The sequence below is a fragment of the Triticum dicoccoides genome, chromosome 7A (genome assembly GCF_002162155.2).
Source record: "Triticum dicoccoides isolate Atlit2015 ecotype Zavitan chromosome 7A, WEW_v2.0, whole genome shotgun sequence".
Taxonomy (NCBI): Eukaryota; Viridiplantae; Streptophyta; class Magnoliopsida; order Poales; family Poaceae; genus Triticum; species Triticum dicoccoides.
Window position 1 is genome coordinate 212,998,676 of NC_041392.1, and position 23,562 is coordinate 213,022,237.

The following is a 23,562-nucleotide window of genomic DNA, read 5'->3' on the forward strand; positions in this document are numbered from 1 at the left end:
TGACGTCGCGCTCCGTCGCCGCCGCAAGCTCCGGCCGTCAAGTCCGGCTACCCGGCGACCCCGCATCCCTCTCCGGCGAGGACCCGGCCCATCTCCGGGGACCTCAACCCCGGCCATCCTCGGCTTCCGCGCCGCGATCCGGATCTGGATCCGTCGCCGCTACAGTAAACCCTAACTAGGGTTGACTTTCCCCTTTCTCAGTTATTTTGTGCAAACTTTGACATGTCATAACTCTGCATCCGTAGCTCGGGTTTGTGCGTGTAGCATATCAAAATGTTCGTCTCGACGAGTACATCATTTCATCTCATTGCATCATTTTCATTTGAGCTCATCTTGATGCCCGAAATGCTGTTGGAAGAGGGCTATATGACGAATTTGTCAGATCTGTTTCAGCAAATGGCCTTTTGTCATTTTTGCCATGATTAATGTGTGCATGCTATGATCCTGAGCTCTACATGTGCTTTGTAGAATGCCTTGCCATCTTTACAGAGGTGCTTGCCATGTATTTGTGTGATATTTGTGGTGACTAGCACAATCTTGTAAAGTAGCGTAACCGGTAATGCTGATTTCAGGGACTTAGAATTTCACCTAGTCCTTGTCCTGATTTTGTTGTTATGCCATATGTTCATGTTGTTTCCTAGTTATCCGTGCCTCTTTTGAGGATGATCAGTAAGGATGTTTTGTTAATACTGTTGTGCTCTATCCATCCATGTCTTTGTTTGCATTTCTGGAGCAACCTAGCTTGAGTCAATCGAGCTCTACTTTTGCTATAAAATGTTCCTGGCAGATTGTTAACATGTTTAGCGATTTTGCCGAGGTTGTTGCTATTGATCAGTGCATGCTATGTTGTTGTTCTTGCCATGTCTAGCTTCTATGCCATGTCTATTTGCTGGGTATATGTTTATTTTTCATGCCATGCTCTGTAGTGAGTGCATCGAGATCGTAAACATGCCTACTCGTTAACTGATTTGCATGCTCCAGTTTTTCACCAAGTCTGAATCTGTTTATGTTTTTGCTATGTTCACATGCTTGCAATTGTATTTTCCGATCCCTTTTGGCTCAAGGTCACTAAGGGACTTTTGTTATATGCTTTGGGTAGCTTCATGCCATACCTTGCTTTGCCATGATATATTTCTGTAGCATGTAGATTTCATGCTCTAAAGTATGCTTCCTGATGATAAATTCCTGTTTTGATGTGATTTCTCTTAAGTCTGTAACCTGTTATCGTTTGCACTTTTGCCATACTTGTTTGAACCTGTTAATGAGTGAATTAGCCGTAGCTCAGTGTTCATCTTTTGTCAAGCATGTTGAGTAGATCCCTGCCATGTATTTTGTTGCCATGTTTGAGTGCTGTAGCATATTTATCTTGATGCATTTAGTTGGTCACTTGCTGATTATCGCAGACCGGTGCCATATTTGTTTTGCTTGCCATTTCCAAACCGTGCATCCGATTCCGGTGATCTTTATATCGATTTCAACCGAAATCATCTCCTCTTTCCAGTGGCACTCTTGGTTTTCCAAGATGAGGCCAGGTTCATTCATCCCTTGTCAAATCTTGCATATGCATCACATACCGCATCCCGCATAGCATACCATGTTTTGCATGATGTTGTTTGAGCATTGCACGTGGTTGATTGTGTGCCATTTGCTTGTTGTTCTTGTTTGGGTAGAGCCAGGAGACGAGTTCGTGAACGAGGAGCCCATTGAGTTTGCTTACGAGGATCAAGTCAACTCTGACAAATTTGCAGGCAAGATGACCATACCCTCGAAATCACTTCTATCTTTGCTTGCTAGATGCTCGCTCTTTTGCTATGCCTATGCTACGATACCTACCACTTGCTTACCATGCCTCCCATATTGCCATGTCAAACCTCTAACCCACCATGTCCTAGCAAACCGTTGTTTGGCTATGTTACCGCTTTGCTCAGCCCCTCTTATAGCGTTGCTAGTGGCAGGTGAAGATTGGAGATCGTTCCTTGTTGGAACATTGTTATTGTTGGGATATCACAATATTATCTTGTTTATCTTAATGCATCTATATACTTGGTAAAGGGTGGAAGGCTCGGCCTTTTGCCTAGTGTTTTGTTGCACTCTTGCCGCCCTAGTTTCCGTCATATCGGTGTTATGTTCCCGGATTTTGCGTTCCTTACACGGTTGGGTTATAATGGGAACCCCTTGACAATTCGCCTTGAATAAAACTCCTCCAGCAATGCCCAACCTTGGTTTTACCATTTGCCACCTAGCCTCTTTTCCCTTGGGTTTCCGGAGACCAAGGGCCATATTTATTTAAACCCCCCTGGGCCAGTGCTCCTCTGAGTGTTGGTCCGACTGAGCTGCCTGCGGGGCCACCTCGGGGAAACTCGAGGGTTGGTTTTACTCGTAGCTAGTCTCATCTGAGTGTGCCCTGAGAACGAGATATGTGCAGCTCATATCGGGATTTGTCGGCACATTCGGGCGGTGTTGCTGGACTTGTTTTACCATTGTCGAGGATGTCTTGTAACCGGGATGCCGAGTCTGATCGAATTGTCTTGGGAGAAGGAATATCCTTCGTTGACCGTGAGAGCTTGTGATGGGCTAAGTTGGGACTCCCCTGCAGGGATTTGAACTTTCGAAAGCCGTGCCCGTGGTTATGGGCAGATGGGAATTTGTTAATGTCCGGTTGTAGATAACCTGAAACTTAACTTAAGTAAAATGAATCAACCGCGTGTGTAACCGTGATGGTCTCTTCTCGGCGGAGTCCGGGAAGTGAACACGGTGTTGGAGTAATGCTTGACGTAGGTTGTTCTAGGATCACTTCTTGATCAATGTTGTTCGACCGTGCTTTTGCCTTCTCTTCTCGCTCTCTTTTGCGAATAGGTTAGCCACCATATATGCTAGTCGCTTGCTGCAGCTCCACATCATACCTTGTCTTACCTATAAGCTTAAATAGTCTTGATCGCGAGGGTGTGAGATTGCTGAGTCCCCGTGACTCACAGATACTTCCAAAACCAGCTTGAAGGTGGCATTGAACCATGCAGATGACGCAACCAAGCTCAAGGAGGAGCTCGATGAAGATCTTGTCCTTTGTGTTGTTTCGTTTTAGTTGATCAGTAGTGGAGCCCAGTTGAGGTCGATCGGGGACCTTGTTGCATTTGGGATTGTTCTTTATTTTGGTTCCGTAGTCGGACCTTGATTGTATTTGGATGTTGTAATGCTTTATTCATGTATTGTGTGAAGCGGCGATTGTAAGCCAACTATGTATCCCTTTCCCTTATGTATTACATGGGTTGTGTGAAGATTACCTCACTTGCGACATTGCTTTCAATGCGGTTATGCCTCTAAGTCGTGCTTTGACACGTGGGAGTTATAGCCGCATCGAGGGCATTTCACTGGTGAAGATGACGTAGGTCGCGTTCTGGGCCGGGTAGGGGTCGTCGCGCATCGCACCGGCAGCCGGAGGCGGTGGCAGAGGCGGAGGCGGCTGCCCCGCTCCCGGAGCCAGAACCGGAGGAAGCGGGATGTTGCCCCTGGCGATGCGCTTGGTGATGGCGCACTATCGAAGTGTCTACGTAGACGGCCTCGCGCCGCTGTGGTGCTTGTAGGGAGCGCCGAGCATCTCCTCAAAACTCATGGCTGGCTGCCATGCCATTTTGCCGGTGTTCCGGCATTTGGCAGCCGGGTTGGCCGCGGGCCCCTACTCGGCGGCCGCGACGAGTTAGTTGTCGTAGCACTGAGCCGGTTGATCGGCTTTGCGCTTGTTCTGCTGGTTGTGCTCCTGCCGGCTTCCCTCACCGGTCGGCTTCGGAGGCGGCACCGGCTTTGCCTTGCCGGCTTCGTCCAGTGCCACCTCGATTTTCATGGCGGAGTCGGCGTTGGCGTACTTGTGCGCCGTTACCATGACCGCGACCATAGTGGCCGGCTAGGAGCGCAAGAGCTTGTGCTTGAGGAGGGTGCCGTCTCGTGCACCCGTTGACGAAGTACTGGATGGCTTGAACTTCGTGGACGTCCTCGCAACTATTCTGGAGCTCGGTCCAGCGTGCGAGGTACTCGCTGCTGGTTTCCGCCGGCACCTGCACGCACATGGCGAGCTGACTGGGGCGGCCGGGTCGCTTGTAGGTGCCGGTGAAGTTTCGCACGAAAGCTTGCTCGAAGTCGACCCACGTGTTGATGCTGCCAGTCGGTAGACTGTTCAACCAGGTGCGGGCCGACCCCTGGATCATGAGAGGCGCATAGCGCACGGCGAGGCGGTGGTTGCTAGCGGTGATGCCGATGGCGGTGGTGTAGTCGGTGAGCCAGTCCTCCGGCTTCACAGTGCCGTTGTAATTGGGGGTGTCACAAGGGAGCGTAAACCCTTTGGTGAAAGGCTCGCCCTGGATGCGTGGCCCGAATCACGCCGGTCTAACGGGTCCGGTCTCCTCCAGCTCCTGGGAGAGGGCTAGTCGGTCGAGACAGTGACGAGCGTCAGTGTTGTCGATGTGGCGTGGACCCAGCTGGTCGGTGACTGTGCCGCGGGGGGCTGGCTCGCCTGCAGCCGGACGTCGGCCGAGTTGGAGCAGGGGATCGAGGTGGCGCTGGGCCTCGGAGGCCGGCTCGTCCGCCAAGCCGCTAGCTGCCGTCAGGGCATGATTGCGCCGGGTCCAGGTGCGGACGGAGTGCTCCTCGCCGGGTGGCGAAGACACCATGTGCTGGAAATCGCCGGGTCCTGCGACACGAGCAAAGCCGGATCCGGCCGGCTTGGCGAGTTGGTTGAGGCGGTCCTGCTGTGCATTAGCCGCAGCAAGGAGGTCGTTCACCCTCTTGAGGCGATCCTGCAGCTCTTCGCCCGCGAGCTGATCCATGCCGGCCGCGGCCGCCTAGGCGGTGCTCATGTTCTTCGCGGGAGTCTCGTAGACGGGAGGGAGGGCGCCGAAAGCGCGCCCGATCGCACCACCCCGGGCTCGCAAGTCAGTGACCCGGCTTGGCTCGGGGGTGGCAGGCGTGAAGCCGTAGCCGGCGTTACGCTCCAGCTGGGCGGATTCGAGGCGACGTTGCATGGCGGCGAGTGTCTCGGTGAGGTCTAGCAGGCGCTGGCGATCATCGTTGAGGCGAGTCTAGACCTCGGCGATGTTGGAGGCATCGTTGTCGGTGCCGATGGGAACGTGGAGGCTCTGTATCGTGGCACACAGCGGGTTGGGCGAGCCGGACCTATGCGCCGCGGCCTTAGCTTCGGTGGCCTTCCTTGCCGCGCTTGATGATGAGGAGGCATTGATGTCGGTGACGAAAACCTGCACGTAGAGGTCCATCACGCCGGTGGGAGCGCTGTCGCTGATGGAGAGCGGGGAGTTGGAAAAGCTAAGTACCTCGCGGGGGTACTTTTCGTACGTAGGCGCGTCGGAGATGCGCAGTGTGGTGAAGGAGGCAGCGAGCGTGTCGATGATGCCGTCCGCCAGCATGACGGGCTCGTTGGAGTCGGAGAGGATCCCCGTCTGAAGCATGCTCCCGGCCAGGACCTCGAGCTGCCCCATGGTGGGTGCCAACTGTCATGGTGGGCGCACGGCAGATGCCATGGGATGGCTAAAGAGAGGAGGAGGCTTGAGGGCACTGGTGGGCTCCAGAGGCGAGGTCGGCATGAGCGAGAGCGGGACACAAGACATACCCAGGTTCGGGGCTCTTCGGAGAGATAACATCCCTAGTCCTGCTGAGTGTGGTTTATATGTAACAGTACAAAGTTGCTCCTAGAGCTGCATGGAGGGAGAAGGAGGCTTGGCGAAGGCTTAGGCTGCTCCCTCTCCTCGGGTGTTGCTTTGTGTGTGATCGATTGTGTGAATGAAGTGGGTTCTGCCTGTATGCAAGGGGGCTCCTGGGGGGTTTTATAGGTCAACCCCCCAGGGGTACAAGGGTAATATTACAAGGCCGTAGAGCCGGGTTGTCAGTGTCCAGGAACCCGCTGTTGGGACCCGCCGGGTACCAAGGCTCACCGGGTTCTCCAAGCGTGGGCCCCATGTGCCTAGGGGGCATTGTGTGCCGTCTTGTCGATCGTCAGGGCATGGCCGGGTTGAGTCGGCTACAGTGGTGCTCCGTCAAGTCGCCGCTTGTGGGCGTCATTGGTCATGCCGGGACACTGTTTCCATGCCAAGCCTAGCCAGTGGGTAGGCATAGGGCACTGTAGCCACGCCGGCCCTAGTCAGTGGGTAGGTGGAGGGCACTGTTGCCTCGTCCAGCTGAACAGAGGCATGGGCGGGGTACTGTGGCGTTGATCATTAGCTGGCAGAGATTCGTCCCATCGTACGTCTGGGATGGGACGGCCGCTCACCCTTGGCCGGGTTTGGAGAACACGCCAAGGGTGGTGCTGGCTTGCTGGAGAAGTCTTGAGCTTTGTTGTTGGGGCCGAGTCGAGGAGCCTGGCCGGGTCAGCCTTCTTGGCCGGATCGAGCGACTTGGCCGAGTCGAGCAACTCGGCCAAGGTCGGGCCGGATTGAGGGGCGATGCTAGCCCCGTTGTTTTTGAAAAGGATTCGGGTTCTGTTGCCTGCCTGGGGTTCATCCCCCTGACACTGCCTCATCAGCACGGACGTGTGGGCCAACCCTGTCATAAATGGGTTTAAACTGACCTAATCGGTACTCCCTCTGTCCCATAATATATGATGTTTTTGCAAGCTAAACTATCTTGCAAAAATGTCTTACATTGTGGGACGGAGGGAGTACTAGGTAGTAGTTTTTGGCGTGGATTAAGAAATTTTGGGTATGTTTTTGCTATTTTTTGTACAATATATTCTTCCTAGGGCTGGTTGAAAGTGGTAGTTTTTTGTTAAATACTCTACATATTGGAAGTAGGGCTGAAAGATAAGCTTTGGAACCCAATAAGCAAGGCTAGTTACATAGTGCATATGTGTACATGATTGATAGTAAATATCAACCATGAGTGACTAATATCTTGATGGAAAACTCGAAACTATGGAATACTAGAAATTTTTTTGCATGGTTGGAAATACTAGCAATGTTCATGTGCATGATGTCTACTACACAACCTTCTTCTTGTAGACGTTGTTGGGCCTCCAAGTGCAGAGGTTTGTAGGACAGTAGCAAATTTCCCTCAAGTGGATGACCTAAGGTTTATCAATCCATAGGAGGCGTAGGATGAAGATGGTCTCTCTCAAGCAACCCTGCAACCAAATAACAAAGAGTATCTTGTGTCCCCAACACACCCAATACAATGGTAAATTGTATAGGTGCACTAGTTCGGCGAAGAGATGGTGATACAAGTGGTATATGGATGGTAGATAAAGGTTTTTGTAATCTGAAGATATAAAAACAGCAAGGTAACTAATGATAAAAGTGAGCACAAACGGTATTGCAATGCGTTGAAACAAGGCCTAGGGTTCATACTTTCACTAGTGCAAGTTCCCTCAACAATAATAACATAATTGGATCACATAACTATCCCTCAACATGCAACAAAGAGTCACTCCAAAGTCACTAATAGCGGAGAACAAACGAAGAGATTATAGTAGGGTACGAAACCACCTCAAAGTTATCCATTCTGATCGATCTATTCTAGAGTCTGTAGTAAAATAACACGAAGCTATTCTTTCCGTTCAATCTATCATAGAGTTCATACTAAAATAACACCTTAAGACACAAATCAACCAAAACCCTAATGTCACCTAGATACTACAATGTCACCTCAAGTATGCGTGGGTATGATTATACGATATGCATCACACAATCTCAGATTCATCTATTCAACCAACACAAAGAACTTCAAAGAATGCCCCAAAGTTTCTACCGGAGAGTCAAGACGAAAACGTGTGCCAACCCCTATGCATAGGTTCAATGGCCAAACCCGCAAGTTGATCACCAAAACATACATCAAGTGGATCAATAGAATACCCCATTTTCACCACATGTATCCCACGCAAGACATACATCAAGTGTTCTCATATCCTTAAAGACTCAATCCAATAAGATAACTTCAAAGGGAAAACTCAATCCATTACAAGAGAGTAGAGGGGGGAAACATCATAAGATCCAACTATAATAGCAAAGCTCGCGATACATCAAGATCGTACCACCTCAAGAACACGAGAGAGAGAGAGAGAGATCAAACAGATAGCTACTGGTACATACCCTCAGCCCCGAGGGAGAACTACTCCCTCCTCGTCATGGAGAGTGTCGGGATGATGAAGATGGCCACCGGAGAGGGATTCCCCATCTAGCAGGGTGCCGGAATGGGTCTAGATTGGTTTTCGGTGGCTACAGAGGCTTCTGGCGACAGAACTCCCAATCTTTTGTGCTCCTCGATATTTTTAGGGTATATGGGTATATATGGGAGGAAGAAGTACGTCGGTGGATCTCCGGGCTGTCCACGAGGCAGGGGGGCGCGCCCAGGGGGGTGGGCGCGCCCCCACCCTCGTGGGCAGCCCGGGACTCTCTTGGTCCAACTCCGATACTCCGTGGGCTTCGTCTGGTCCAAAAATAAGTTCCGTGAAGTTTCAGGTCAATTGGACTCCGTTTGATTTTCCTTTTCTGTGATACTCTAAAACAAGGAAAAAACTGAAACTGGCACTGGGCTCTAGGTTAATTGGTTAGTCCCAAAAATCATATAAAATAGCATATAAATGCATATAAAACATCCAAGGTTGATAATATAATAGCATGGAACAATCAAAAATTATAGATACGTTGGAGACGTATCAGCATCCCCAAGCTTAATTCCTGCTCGTCTTCGAGTAGGTAAATGACAAAAACAGAATTTTTGAAGTGGAATGCTACCTAACATATTTATCCATGTAATTCTCTTTATTGTGGCAAGAATATTCAGATCCATAAGATTCAAGACAAAAGTTCAATATTGACATAAAAATAATAACACTTCAAGCATACTAACAAAGCAATTATGTCTTCTCAAAATAACATGGCCAAAGAAAGCTATCCCTACAAAATCATATAGTCTGGCTATACTCCATCTTCACCACACAAAATATTTAAATCATACACAACCCCGATGACAAGCCAAGCAATTGTTTCGTACTTTTGATGTTCTCAAACTTTTTCAATCTTCACGCAATACATGAGCGTGAGCCATGGATATAGCACTATATGTGGAATAGAAGGGTGGTTGTGAAGAAGACAAAAAGGGAGAAGATAGTCTCACATCAACTAGGCATATCAACGGGCTATGGAGATGCCCATCAATAGATATCAATGTGAGTGAGTAGGGATTGCCATGCAACGGATGCACTAGAGCTATAAGTGTATGAAAGCTCAACAAAAGAAACTAGTGGGTGTGCATACAACTTGCTTGCTCACAAAGACCTAGGGAATTTTGAGGAAGCCCATCATTGGAATATACAAGCCAAGTTCTATAATGAAATATTCCCACTAGTATATGAAAGTGACAACATAGAAGAGTCTTTATCATGAAGATCATGGTGCTACTTTGAAGCACAAGTGTGGTAAAAGGATAATAGCATTGCCCCTTCTCTCTTTTTCTCTCATTTTTTTGTTTTTGTTTTTTGGGCCTTCTCTTTTTTTGCCTTTTTTAGTCCGGAGTCTCATCCCGACTTATGGGGAAATCATAGTCTCCATCATCCTTTCCTCACATGGGACAATGCTCTAATAATGATGATCATCACACTTTTATTTACTTACAACTCAACAATTACAACTCAATACTTAGAACAAAATATGACTCTATATGAATGCCTCCGGCGGTGTACCGGGATGTGCAATGACTCATGAGTGACATGTATGAAAGAATTATGAACGATGGCTTTGCCACAAATACAATGTCAACTACATGATCATGCATAGCAATATGACAATGATGAAGCATGTCATAATAACAGAACGGTGGAAAGTTGCATGGCAATATATCTCAGAATGGCTATGGAAATGCCATAATAGGTAGGTATGGTGGCTGTTTTGAGGAAGGTGTATGGTGGGTTTAAGGTACCAGCGAAAGTTACGCGGTACTAGATGTTGGAACTATGCCCTAGAGGCAACAATAAAATGGTTATTATTATATTTCCTTGTTTATGATAATTGTCTATTGTTCATGCTATAATTGTGTTATCCGGAAATCATAATACATATGTGAATACATAGACCACAACACGTCCCTAGTGAGCCTCTAGTTGACTAGCTCGTTGATCAAAAGATAGTCATGGTTTCCTGACTATGGACATTAGATTTTATTGATAACAGGATCACATCATTAGGAGAATGATGTGATGGAAAAGACCCAATCCTAAGCATAGCTTAAAGATCATGTAGTTCGTTTGCTAGAGCTTTTCCAAATGTCAAGTATCATTTCCTTAGACCATGATATTGTGCAACTCCCGGATACCGTCGGAGTGCTTTGGGTGTGCCAAACGTCACAACGTAACTGGGTGACTATAAAGGTGCACTACGGGTATCTCCTAAAGTGTCTATTGGGTTGGCACGAATCGAGACTAGGATTTGTCACTCCGTATGACGAAGAGGTATCTCTGGGCCCACTCGATAATGCATCATCATAATGAGCTCAATGTGACCAAGTGGTTGATCACGGGATCATGCATTGCGGTACGAGTAAAGTGACTTGCCGGTAACGAGATTGAACGATGTATTGGGATACCGACGATCGAGTCTCGGGTAAGTAACGTACCGATTGACAAAGGGAATTGTATACGGGATTGATTGAATCCTCGACATCGTGGTTCATCCGATGATATCATCGAGGAGCATGTGGGAGCCAACATGGGTATCCAGATCCCGTTGTTGGTTATTGACCGGAGAGTCGTCTCGGTCATGTCTGCGTGTCTCCCGAACCCGTAGGGTCTACACACTTAAGGTTCGGTGACGCTAGGGTTGTTGAGATATTAGTATACGATAACCCGAAAGTTGTTCGGAGTCCCGAATGAGATCCCGGACGTCACAAGGAGTTCTGGAATGGTCCAGAGGTGAAGAGTTATATATAGGAAGTCAAGTTTCGGCCATCGGGAAAGTTTCAGGGGTAATCGGTATTGTACCGGGACCACCGGAAGGGTCCCGGGGGTCCACCAGGTGGGGCCACCTATCCCGGAGGGCCCCATGGGCTGAAGTGGGAGGGGAACCAGCCCCTAGTGGTCTGGTGCGCCCCCCTTGGGCCTACCCCTGCGCCTAGGGTTGGAAACCCTAGGGGTGGGGGCGCCCAACTTGGCTTGGGGGGCAAGCCACCCCCCTTGGCCGCCCCCCCTTGGAGATCCCATCTCCTAGGGTCGGCGCCCCCCTAGGGGTCCTATATATAGTTGGGGGGAGGGAGGGCAGCCGCATCCTAGCCCCCGGCGCCTCCCTCTCCCTCCCGTGACACCTCTCCCTCTCGCTAAGCTTGGCGAAGCCCTGCCGAGATCGCCGTTGCTTCCACCACCACTCCGTCGTGCTGCTGGATCTCCATCAACCTCTCCTTCCCCCTTGCTGGATCAAGTTGGAGGAGATGTCTTCCCAACTGTACATGTGTTGAACGCGGAGGTGCCGTCCGTTCGGTGCTAGGTCATCGGTGATTTGGATCATGACGAGTATGACTCCATCAACCCCGTTCTCTTGAACGCTTCCGATCGCGATCTACAAGGGTATGTAGATGCACTCCCCTCTCCCTCGTTGCTAGATGACTCCATAGATTGATCTTGGTGATGCGTAGAAAATTTTAAAATTCTGCTACGTTCCCCAACAGTGGCATCATGAGCTAGGTCTATGCGTAGTTTCTATGCACGAGTAGAACACAAAGCAGTTGTGGGCGTCGATATTGTCAATTTACTTTCCGTTACTAGTCTTATTTTGATTCGGCGGCATCGTGGGATGAAGCGTCCCGGACCGACCTTACACGTACGCTTACGTGAGACTGGTTCCACCGACTGACATGCACTAGTTGCATAAGGTGGCTAGAGGGTGTTTGTCTCTCCCACTTTAGTCGGATCGGATTCGATGAAAAGGGTCCTTATGAAGGGTAAAGAGAAATTCGCATATCAAGTTGTGGTTTTGGCGTATGTAAGAAACGTTCTTGCTAGAAACCTATAGCAGCCACGTAAAAACTTGCAACAACAATTAGAGGACGTCTAACTTGTTTTTGCAGCATGTGCCATGTGATGTGATATGGCCAAAAGGATGTGATGAATGATATATGTGATGTATGAGATTGATCATGTTCTTGTAATAGGAATCACGACTTGCATGTCGATGAGTATGACAACCGACAGGAGCCATAGGAGTTGTCTTAATTTATTTATGACATGCGTGTCAACATAAACGTCATGTAATTACTTTACTTTATTGCTAAACCGTTAGCCATAGTAGTAGAAGTAATAGATGACGAGACAACTTCAAGAAGAAACAATGATGGAGATCATGGTGTCATGCCGGTGACAACGATGATCATGGAGCCCCGAAGATGGAGATCAAAAGGAGCAAATGATATTGGCCATATCATGTCACTATTTGATTGCATGTGATGTTTATCATGTTTTACATCTTATTTGCTTAGAACGAAGATAGCTTAAATAAGATGATCCCTCATAATAATTTCAAGAAAGTGTTCCCCCTAACTGTGCACCATTGCGAAGGTTCATTGTTTCGAAGCACCACGTGATGATCGGGTGTGATAGATTCTAACGTTTGAATACAACGGGTGTAAGCCAGATTTACACACGCAATACACTTAGGTTGACTTGACGAGCCTAGCATGTACAAACATGGCCTCGGAACACGGAAGACCGAAAGGTCGAGCATGAGTCGTATAGAAGATACGATCAACATGAAGATGTTCACCGATGTTGACTAGTCCATCTCACATGATGATCGGACACGGCCTAGTTGACTCGGATCATGTTTCACTTAGATGACTAGAGGGATGTCTATCTGAGTGGGAGTTCATTGAATAATCTGATTAGATGAACTTAATTATCATGAACTTAGTCTAAAATCTTTACATTATCTCTTGTAGATCAAATGGCCCACGCTAATGTTGCCCCCAACTTCAACGCGTTCCTAGAGAAAACCAAGCTGAAAGATGATGGTAGCAACTATACGGACTGGGTCCGGAACCTGAGGATCATCCTCATAGCTGCCAAGAAAGATTATGTCCTAGAAGCACCGCTAGGTGACGCACCCATCCCAGAGAACCAAGACGTTATGAACGCTTGGCAGTCATGGGCTGATGATTACTCCCTCGTTCAGTGCGGCATGCTTTACAGCTTAGAACCGTGGCTCCAAAAGCGTTTTGAGCAACACGGAGCATATGAGATGTTCGAAGAGCTGAAAATGGTTTTCCAAGCTCATGCCCGGGTCGAGAGATATGAAGTCTCCGACAAGTTCTTCAGTTGTAAGATGGAGGAAAATAGTTCTGTCGGTGAGCACATACTCAAAATGTCTGGGTTGCATAACCGCTTGACTCAGCTGGGAGTTAATCTCCCGAATGACGCGGTCATTGACAGAATCCTTCAGTCGCTTCCACCGAGCTACAAGAGCTTTGTGATGAACTTCAATATGCAGGGGATGGAGAAGACCATTCCTGAGGTATATTCAATGCTGAAATCAGCGGAGGTGGAGATCAAAAAGGAACATCAAGTGTTGATGGTTAATAAAACCACTAAGTTTAAGAAAGTCAAGGGTAAGAAGAACTTCAAAAAGGACGGCAAGGGGGTTGCCGCGCCCGGTAAGCAAGCTGCCAGGAAGAAGCCAAAGAATGGACCCAAGCCCGAGACTGAGTGTTTTTATTGCAAGGGAAGTGGTAACTGGAAGCGGAACTACCCCAAATATTTAGCGGACAAGAAGGCCGGCAACACTAAAGGTATATGTGATATACATGTAATTGATGTGTACCTTACCAGTACTCGTAGTAGCTCTTGGGTATTTGATGCCGGTGCAGTTGCTCACATTTGTAACTCAAAGCAGGAGCTGCGGAATAAGCGGAGACTGGTGAAGGACGAGGTGACGATGCGCGTTGGGAATGGTTCCAAGGTCGATGTGATCGCCGTTGGGATGCTACCTCTACATTTACCTACAGGATTAGCTTTAAACCTCAATAATTGTTATTTAGTGCCAGCTTTGAGCATGAACATTGTATCAGGTTCTCGTTTAATTCGAGATGGCTACTCATTTAAATCCGAGAATAATGATTGTTCTATTCATATGAGAGATATGTTTTATGGTCATGCTCCGCTGGTGAATGGTTTATTCTTAATGAATCTCGAGCGTAATGTTACACATATTCATAGTGTGAATACCAAAAGTTGTAAGGTTGATAATGATAGTCCCACATACTTGTGGCACTGCCGCCTTGGTCACATAGGTGTCAAACGCATGAAGAAGCTCCATGTAGATGGACTTTTGGAGTCTCTTGATTACGAGTCATTTGACACGTGCGAACCATGCCTCATGGGTAAAATGACCAAGACTCTGTTCTCAGGAACAATGGAGCGAGCAACCAACTTATTGGAAATCATACGTACTGATGTGTGCGGTCCAATGAGTGTTGAGGCTCGCGGTGGCTATCGTTATGTTCTCACCCTCACTGATGACTTGAGTAGATATGGGTATGTCTACTTAATGAAACACAAGTCTGAGACCTTTGAAAAGTTCAAGGAATTTCAGAGTGAGGTTGAGAATCAACGTGATAGGAAAATCAAGTTCTTGCGATCAGATCGTGGGGGAGAATACTTGAGTCATGAATTTGGCACGCACTTAAGGAAATGTGGAATAGTTTCACAACTCACGCCGCCTGGAACACCTCAGCGTAATGGTGTGTCCGAACGTCGTAATCGCACTCTATTGGATATGGTGTGATCTATGATGTCTCTTACCGATCTACCGCTGTCATTTTGGGGCTATGCTTTAGAGACTGTCGCATTCACTTTAAATAGGGCTCCGTCGAAATCCGTTGAGACGACAATGTATGAATTATGGTTTGGGAAGAAACCTAAGCTGTCGTTTCTAAAAGTTTGGGGATGCGATGCTTGTGTCAAGAAACTTCAACCTGAAAAGCTCGAACCCAAATCGGAAAAATGCGTCTTCATAGGATACCCTAAAGAAACTATTGGGTATACCTTCTACCTCAGATCCGAAGGCAAGATCTTTGTTGCCAAGAATTGATCCTTTCTAGAGAAAGAGTTTCTCTCAAAAGAAGTAAGTGGGAGGAAAGTAGAACTAGATGAAGTATTGCCTCTTGAACCGGAGAGTAGCGCAGCTCAAGAAAATGTTCCTGAGGTGCCTGCACCGACTAGAGAGGAAGTTAATGATGATGATCATGAAACTTTAGATCAAGTTGCTACTGAACTTCGTAGGTCCACAAGGACATGTTCCGCACCAGAGTGGTACGACAACCCTGTCTTGGAAATCATGTTGTTAGACAATAGTGAACCTTCAAACTATGAAGAAGCGATGGTGGGCCCGGATTCCGACAAATGGCTGGAAGCCATGAAATCCGAGATAGGATCCATGTATGAAAACGAAGTATGGACTTTCACCGACTTGCCCGATGATCGACGAGCCATAGAAAATAAATGGATCTTTAAGAAGAAGACATACGCGGATGGTAATGTAACCATCTATAAAGCTCGGCTTGTCGCTAAGGGTTATTGACAAGTTCAAGGGGTTGACTACGATGAGACTTTCTCACCCGTAGCGAAGCTGAAGTCCGTCCGAATCATGTTAGCAATTGCCGCATTCTATGATTATGAGATATGGCAAATGGACGTCAAAACGGCATTCCTTAATGGTTTCCTTAAGGAAGAATTGTATATGATTGAGCCGGAAGGTTTTGTCGATCCTAAGAATGCTGACAAGGTGTGCAAGCTCCAACACTCGATCTATGGGCTGGTGCAAGCCTCTCGGAGTTGGAACATTCATTTTGATGAGATGATCAAAGCATTTGGGTTTACGCAGACTTATGGAGAAGCCTGCATTTACAAGAAAGTGAGTGGGAGCTCTGTAGCATTTCAAATATTGTATGTGGATGACATACTGTTGATGGGAAATGGTATAGAATTCTTGGAAAGCATAAAGGCCTACTTGAACAAGTGCTTTTTAGTGAAGGATCTTGGAGAAGCTGCTTACATATTAGGCATCAAGATCTATAGAGATATATCGAGATGCCTCATTGGTCTTTCACAGAGTACGTACCTTGACAAGATATTGAAGAAGTTCACTATGGATCAGTCAAAGAAGGGGTTCTTGCCTGTATTGCAAGGTACGAGATTGAGCACGGCTCAATGCCCGACCACGGCAGAAGATAGATAAAAGATGAGGGTCGTACCCTATGCCTCGGCCATAGGGTCTATCATGTATGCTATGCTGTGTACCAGACCTGATGTAAACCTTGCCGTAAGTTTGGTAGGAAGGTACCAAAGTAATCCCGGCATGGAACATTGGACAGCGGTCAAGAATATCCCGAAGTACCTGAAGAGGACTAAGGATATGTTTCTCGTTTATGGAGGTGACGAAGATCTCGTCGTAAAGGGTTCTGTTGATGATAGCTTCGACACAGATCTGGATGACTCTAAGTCACAAACCGGATACGTGTATATTTTGAATGGTGGGGCAGTAAGCTGGTGCAGTTGCAAGCAAAGCGTTGTGGTGGGATCTACATGTGAAGCGGAGTACATGGCAGCCTCGGAGGCAGCACAAGAAGCAATCTAGGTGAAGGAGTTCATTACCGACCTAGGAGTCATACCCAATGCGTCGGGCCCGATGACTCTCTTCTGTGACAACACTGGAGCTATTGCCCTTGCCAAGGAGCCCAGGTTTCATAGGAAGACCAGGCATATCAAGTGTCGCTTCAACTCCATTCGTGAAAGTGTTCAAAATGGAGACATAGATATTTGTAAAGTACATATGGACCTGAATGTGGCAGATCCGTTGACTATACCTCTCCCTAGAGCAAAACAAGATCAACACCAGAACTATATGGGTGTTCGATTCATCACAATGTAACTAGATTATTGACTCTAGTGCAAGTGGGAGACAGTTGGAAATATGCCCTAGAGGCAATAATAAAATGGTTATTATTGTATGTCCTTGTTCATGATAATTGTCTATTGTTCATGCTATAATTGTGTTATCCGGAAATCGTAATACATGTGTGAATACATAGACCACAACACGTCCCTAGTGAGCCTCTAGTTGACTAGCTCGTTAATCAAAAGATAGTCATGGTTTCCTGACTATGGACATTAGATGTCATTGATAACGGGATCACATCATTAGGAGAATGATGTGATGGACAAGACCCAATCCTAAGCATAGCTTAAAGATCGTGTAGTTCGTTTGCTAGAGCTTGTCCAAATGTCAAGTATCATTTCCTTAGACCATGAGATTGTGCAACTCCCGGATACCGTAGGAGTGCTTTGGGTGTGCCAAACGTTACAACATAACTGGGTGACTATAAAGGTGCACTACGGGTATCTCCGAAAGTGTCTGTTGTGTTGGCACGAATCGAGACTGGGATTTGTCACTCCGTATGACGGAGAGGTATCTTTGGGCCCACTCAGTAATGCATCATCATAATGAGCTCAATGTGACCAAGTGGTTGATCACGGGATCATGCATTGCGGTACGAGTAAAGTGACTTGCCGGTAACGAGATTGAACGAGGTATTGGGATACCGACGATCGAGTCTCGGGCAAGTAACATACCGATTGACAAAGGGAATTGTATACGGGATTGATTGAATCCTCGACATCGTGGTTCATCCGATGAGATCATCGAGGAGCATGTGGGAGCCAACCTGGGTATCCAGATCCCGCTATTGGTTATTTACCGGAGAGTCATCTCGGTCATGTCTGCATGTCTCCCGAACCCGTAGGGTCTACACACTTAAGGTTCGGTGACGCTAGGGTTGTTGAGATATTAGTATACGGTAACCCGAAAGTTGTTTGGAGTCCCGGATGAGATCCTGGACGTCACGAGGAGTTCCAGAATGGTCCGGATGTGAAGATTTATATATAGGAAGTCAAGTTTCGGCCATCGGGAAAGTTTCGAGGGTAATCGATATTGTACCGGGACCACCGGAAGGGTCCCGGTGGTCCACCAGGTGGGTCCACCTATCCCGGAGGGCCCCATGGGCTGAAGTGGGAGGGGAACCAGCCCCTAGTGGGCTGGTGCGCCCCCCTTGGGCCTCCCCCTGCGCCTAGGGTTGGAAACCCTAGGGGTGGGGGCGCCCCACTTGGTTTGGGGGGCAAGCCACCCCCCTTGGTCCCGCCCCCCTTGGAGATGCCATTTCCTAGGGCCGGCGCCCCCTAGGGTTCCTATATATAGTGGGGGGAGGGAGGGCAGCCGCACCCTAGCCCCTGGAGCCTCCCTCTCCCTCCCGTGACACCTCTCCCTCTCGCTAAGCTTGACGAAGCCCTGCCGAGATCGCCGTTGCTTCCACCACCATGTCGTCGTGCTGCTGGATCTCCATCAACCTCTCCTTTCCCCTTGCTGGATCAAGTTGGAGGAGACGTCTTCCCAACCGTACGTGTGTTGAACATGGAGGTGCCGTCCGTTCGGCGCTAGGTCATCGGTGATTTGGATCACGACGAGTACGACTCCATCAACCCCGTTCTCTTGAACGCTTCCGCTCGCGATCTACAAGGGTATGTAGATGCACTGCCCTCTCCCTCGTTGCTAGATGACTCCATAGATTGATCTTGGTGATGCGTAGAAAATTTTAAAATTCTGCTACGTTCCCCAACACTAGAGAGGCTAGCAATGCTGGAAGGGTGAGAGTGCGTATAATCCATGGACTCGACATTAGTCATAAAGAACTCACATACTTATTGCAATAATCTATTAGTTATCGAAACAAAGTACTACTCGCATGCTCCTAGGACGATAGATTGGTAGGAAAAGACCATTGTTCGTCCCCGACCGTCACTCATAAGGAAAACAATCAATAAATAAATCATGCTCCGACTTCATCACATAACGGTTCACCATACGTGCATGCTATGGGAATCACAAACTTTAACACAAGTATCTCACAAATTCACAACTACTCACTAGCATGACTCTAATATTACCATCCTCATATCTCAAAACAATTATCAACTATCAAATTTCTCTTTGTATTCAATGCACTCTATATGAAAGTTTTTATTATATCCCTCTTGGATGCCCATCATATTAGGACTAGTTTCATAACCAAAGCAAACTACCATGATGTTCTAAGGACTCTCAAAATAATATAAGTGAAGCATGAGAGTTCATCTATTTCTACAAAATAAAACCACCACCGTGCTCTAAAAAGATATAAGTGAAGCACTAGAGCAACAACAAACTACTCCGAAGGATATAAGTGAAGATCAATGAGTAGTCAAATAATTATGCAACTATGTGAAGACTCTCTGACATTTAATAATTTTAGATCTTGGTATTTTATTAAAACAGCAAGCAAAACAAAATATAATGAAATGATGCTCCAAGCAAAACACATATCATGTGGTGAATAAAAATATAGCTCCAAGTAAAGTTACTGATGAATGAAGACGAAAGAGGGGATGCCTTCCGGGGCATCCCCAAGCTTAGGCTTTTGGTTGTCCTTGAATATTACCTTGGGGTGCCTTGGGCATCCCCAAGCTTAGGCTCTTGCCAATCCTTATTCCATAGTCCATCGAATCTTTACCCAAAACTTTAAAACTTCACAACACAAAACTTAACAGAAAACTCGTAACCTCCGTTAGCAAAAGAAAACAAAACACCACTTCAAGGTACTGTAGTGAACATATTATTTATTTGTATTGGTGTTAAACCTACTGTATTCCAACTTCTATATGGTTTATAAACTCTTTTACTAGCCATAGATTCATCAAAATAAGTAAACAACACATAGAAAACCGAATCTGTCAAAAACAGAATAGTCTGTAATAATCTGTAACTAACGCAAACTTCTGGAACCCCAAAAATTCTAAAATAAATTTCTGGACGTGAGAAATTTATCTATTAATGATCTTCAAAAAGAATTAACTAAATAGCACTCTCCAATAAAAAATGGCAGCAATTCTCGTGGGCACTAAAGTTTCTGTTTTTTACAGCAAGATCAACAAGACTTTCCCCAAGTCTTCGCAACGGTTCTACTTGGCACAAACACTAATTAAAACATAAAAACTCAATCATAACAGACTAGATAAATTATTTATTGCTAAACAGGAGAAAAAAGCAAGGAAAAAAAATAAAAATTGGGTTGCCTCCCAACAAGCGCTAACGTTTAACGCCCCTAGCTAGGCATGATGATTTCAATGATGCTCACATAAAAGATAAGAATTGTAACATAAAGAGAGCATCATGAAGAATATGACTAGAAAATTTAAGTCTAACCCACTTACTATGCATAGGTATTTTGTGAGCAAACAATTTATGGGGACGATAATCAACTAGCATAGGAAGGCAAAACAAGCATAACTTTGAGACTTTAAGCACATAGGGAGGAAACTTGATATTATCACAATTCCTACAAGTATATATTACTCCCTCATAATAATTTTCAGCTGCATCATGAATGAATTCAACAATATAACCAGCACCTAAAGCATTCTTTTCATGATCTACAAGCATAGAAATTTTATTACTCTCCACACAAGCAAAATTCTTCTCATGAATAATAGTGGGAGCAAACTCAACAAAATAATTATCATGTGAGGCATAATCCAATTGAAAACTAAAATCATGATGACAAGTTTAATGGATATCATTATTCTTTATAGCATACAAGTCATCACAATAATCGTCATAGATAGCAACTTTGTTATAAAAATCTTGGAAATGAGAGTAACATATAGCAATCATGATGTTATGATCATAATTTCCATTCTAACAATCATTAGATGCCAATTGTTCTCATATCAACTCTAACAATAACATGCGTGGTCATAAAAATCTAGGAAATGAGAGGAACATATAGCAATGATGTGGTTATAGACATACTATCTATTCAAAATTTGTAATAATGAACAGGCAGTCGTATTCATAAGGTAAAGATGAGATAAAACAATTACACGACGATAGATTCCACTAGTATAGGCAGGCAATATGTGCGTCGACCGCGTCAACGATGTCATCATGCACTATAGCATCAGACAGAAATGTTGCCTCAACAGGATTGACGATGAGCCATAACCATGTATGGCGACCGGATTCCAGATAGACTAATCCCATGTTGAACAAGGCAATGAGCTTGTAATCCATGTAGTCTTCTAATGGTGTGGGCACTTCATAGATTACAACTTTCAGCAAACAGATGTCGATCCAAAAGCTTGATGCGTCTCGTGCGTAGTAGGCAGGAGTTTCTGGCGGGCCGCGAGGCTCAATGGGGGCGGTATCCAACGATGGAAGGGTGATCTCTCGCTGGGTGTAGATATCCATGAGACGCCACGGACTACCGGATGGGTGGATGAGGATGATCCAGTTGTCCTTCATGCCCACCCAGTAGTGGCCGCGCATGAAGGACAGGTGGACGGGTAGTGGTAGCATGTCGAGGGGCACCACGACAACCTCTATAGGATCATCAAGTCGATGTCTGGGCCACCTGCGAGGATCGGGCATCAGCAAGCAGGGTATCTTGAAAAGAGCCGGCTGGTTGCAGACGAGTAGAGGTACAAAGACACCGAACACGCAGCCAGACGGACGGTGCTGAGTAGGTCCATACGATTATAGATCGGCTCCAAGACAACATCGGGGAGGGAATTCCAATCGCTGCTCTGTGTGTCAGTCGGTTTCTGCCATTGGGGTTTTCGGTGCCTGCGAGCCAACGGGGAAGTGGATTTGGGCGGGCGAGCGAAGAAGCTTCTCCTCGTGTAGCCGAGCAGTGGGCGGGGGGATATGGTACGCACGAGCTACCAAGGAAGATAGTGCGGGCGGGCGAGCAGTGAGCGGGGGGGAATGGTGTGCGGCCGACGATGGGGAAGAGAGGTGGAAGAAGAAGAGAGGAGGAAGAAGAGTGGAAGACGGGGAAGAAAGTGCATTAAATCTCAATTCTACTACTACCAGGATATACCGTCCTTCGAAGTGTAAATAGTTACACAGATGACATGTGGGTCTACCACAAGAGGGCCCATATGTCAGTTAATGGAGGACAGAAGCATGCTCTACTGGCAAACATGATGGCAATACTGGGTAAGGCTGATTTAGTAACACCAACACGCTGGTTCAGCTTATTAATTAAGTGTCCCATCTGCTGCAGCGTGTATTGTCACTTCACTGCGAAGACTAGTTGAATAGTTCTCTCTGACCGAGATGGGGAATAATGGATCGCGAAGACTTCCTTTCTACATTATCCCTATGCCTCTACGCTCACTTCACTCATTTTGCTCTGTACGTAGTCACTTGTTGAAATCTCTAGAAAGACAAATACTCCGTATTTGGGAACAGAGGGAGGATTTTACTCCGTATTTGGGAACGGAGGGAGTATCACCATATGGAGGGAACAGAGGAAGCTTGGAATATGAACATGTCAATGGGAGGGAGTAAGCCCCATGCATGCATGCATGCAACATGCAACACTCACACGTACAAATGGACGCACGCAACACTCACGCACACACGCGTCACACAGCACACGACGCAACACACACGCTCACGCTCAAGTGCTCAACCTACTCCCTATGTCCGTGAAAGACTGTACATTTAGAGATTTACACATTGACCAGGGCATAATTAATGCCCAAAAGTAGCAGACTTATGTGTGCATGCGACCAATGAGAGAAGAAGATTAAATGAAGGTCGTTGCATGCTGTAATTAAGGATATGCATGTAGCCTATACCTAGAGCACAAGTTGGTACATTAGTCAATCAATATCGATTCAGATTAAAGGCTAAATGCATTGGAAGTGTAGATGTACTACACTCTTTGTTTTTTAGCCGATGTACACTCTTTGTTGGAAGACCGAGGGAGTACACATGCATGCACTCACATACACAGCCAGGGTGGTTCGCGCGCAAGGGTTGGACTCGTGTCGCACCTGCGTAAAGTTTTGTTTAACTGATTTATTTGCTCTGCCAACTGACAGGTGGGACCCAGAAACCAGGTGACAATTTAACCAGTCAACAAAGGGCCACATCGACTATGTGGCTGGTCAGTAGGGTGCAATACGGTGCTCTACGATGAACTAGTGATCATATAATCACCGCAAAACTATATATAGTGACCATAAAGAGCGTATTGTTACATACGTGTGACGCCCGGATAATCAAGCTACAGTAACCTGTGCTAATGGTGCCACATCACCTCGATTACTGTTATTAATCTCACGTTAGTTTGAAACTGATTCAAATTCAAATTCAAAATCAGGTAAACATCAAAAGTTTTCAAGTATTAAAAACCAAAATGTTCGGGTTGTGTCATTTAATGCATAGATGATTATGATGAATAATCCACATTTTTATATAAGGTATAAATGCACTAAAATTATTTAAACGGTAGCAAAAACATTTTTTAAATGCCTTTGGTATTTCATAAAACACAAAACTAATTTATTTTAGGTTAAAACCTTTTGTGGCCGAGGGTTATTTTGAAACGTTATTTTAGGAGTTGTTGTCATATTTTACTAAGTAAAAATAATGTGGATCTAAAATTTGAAACAATAAAAGGAAAATAAAATAAAAACAAAAACTTAAACAC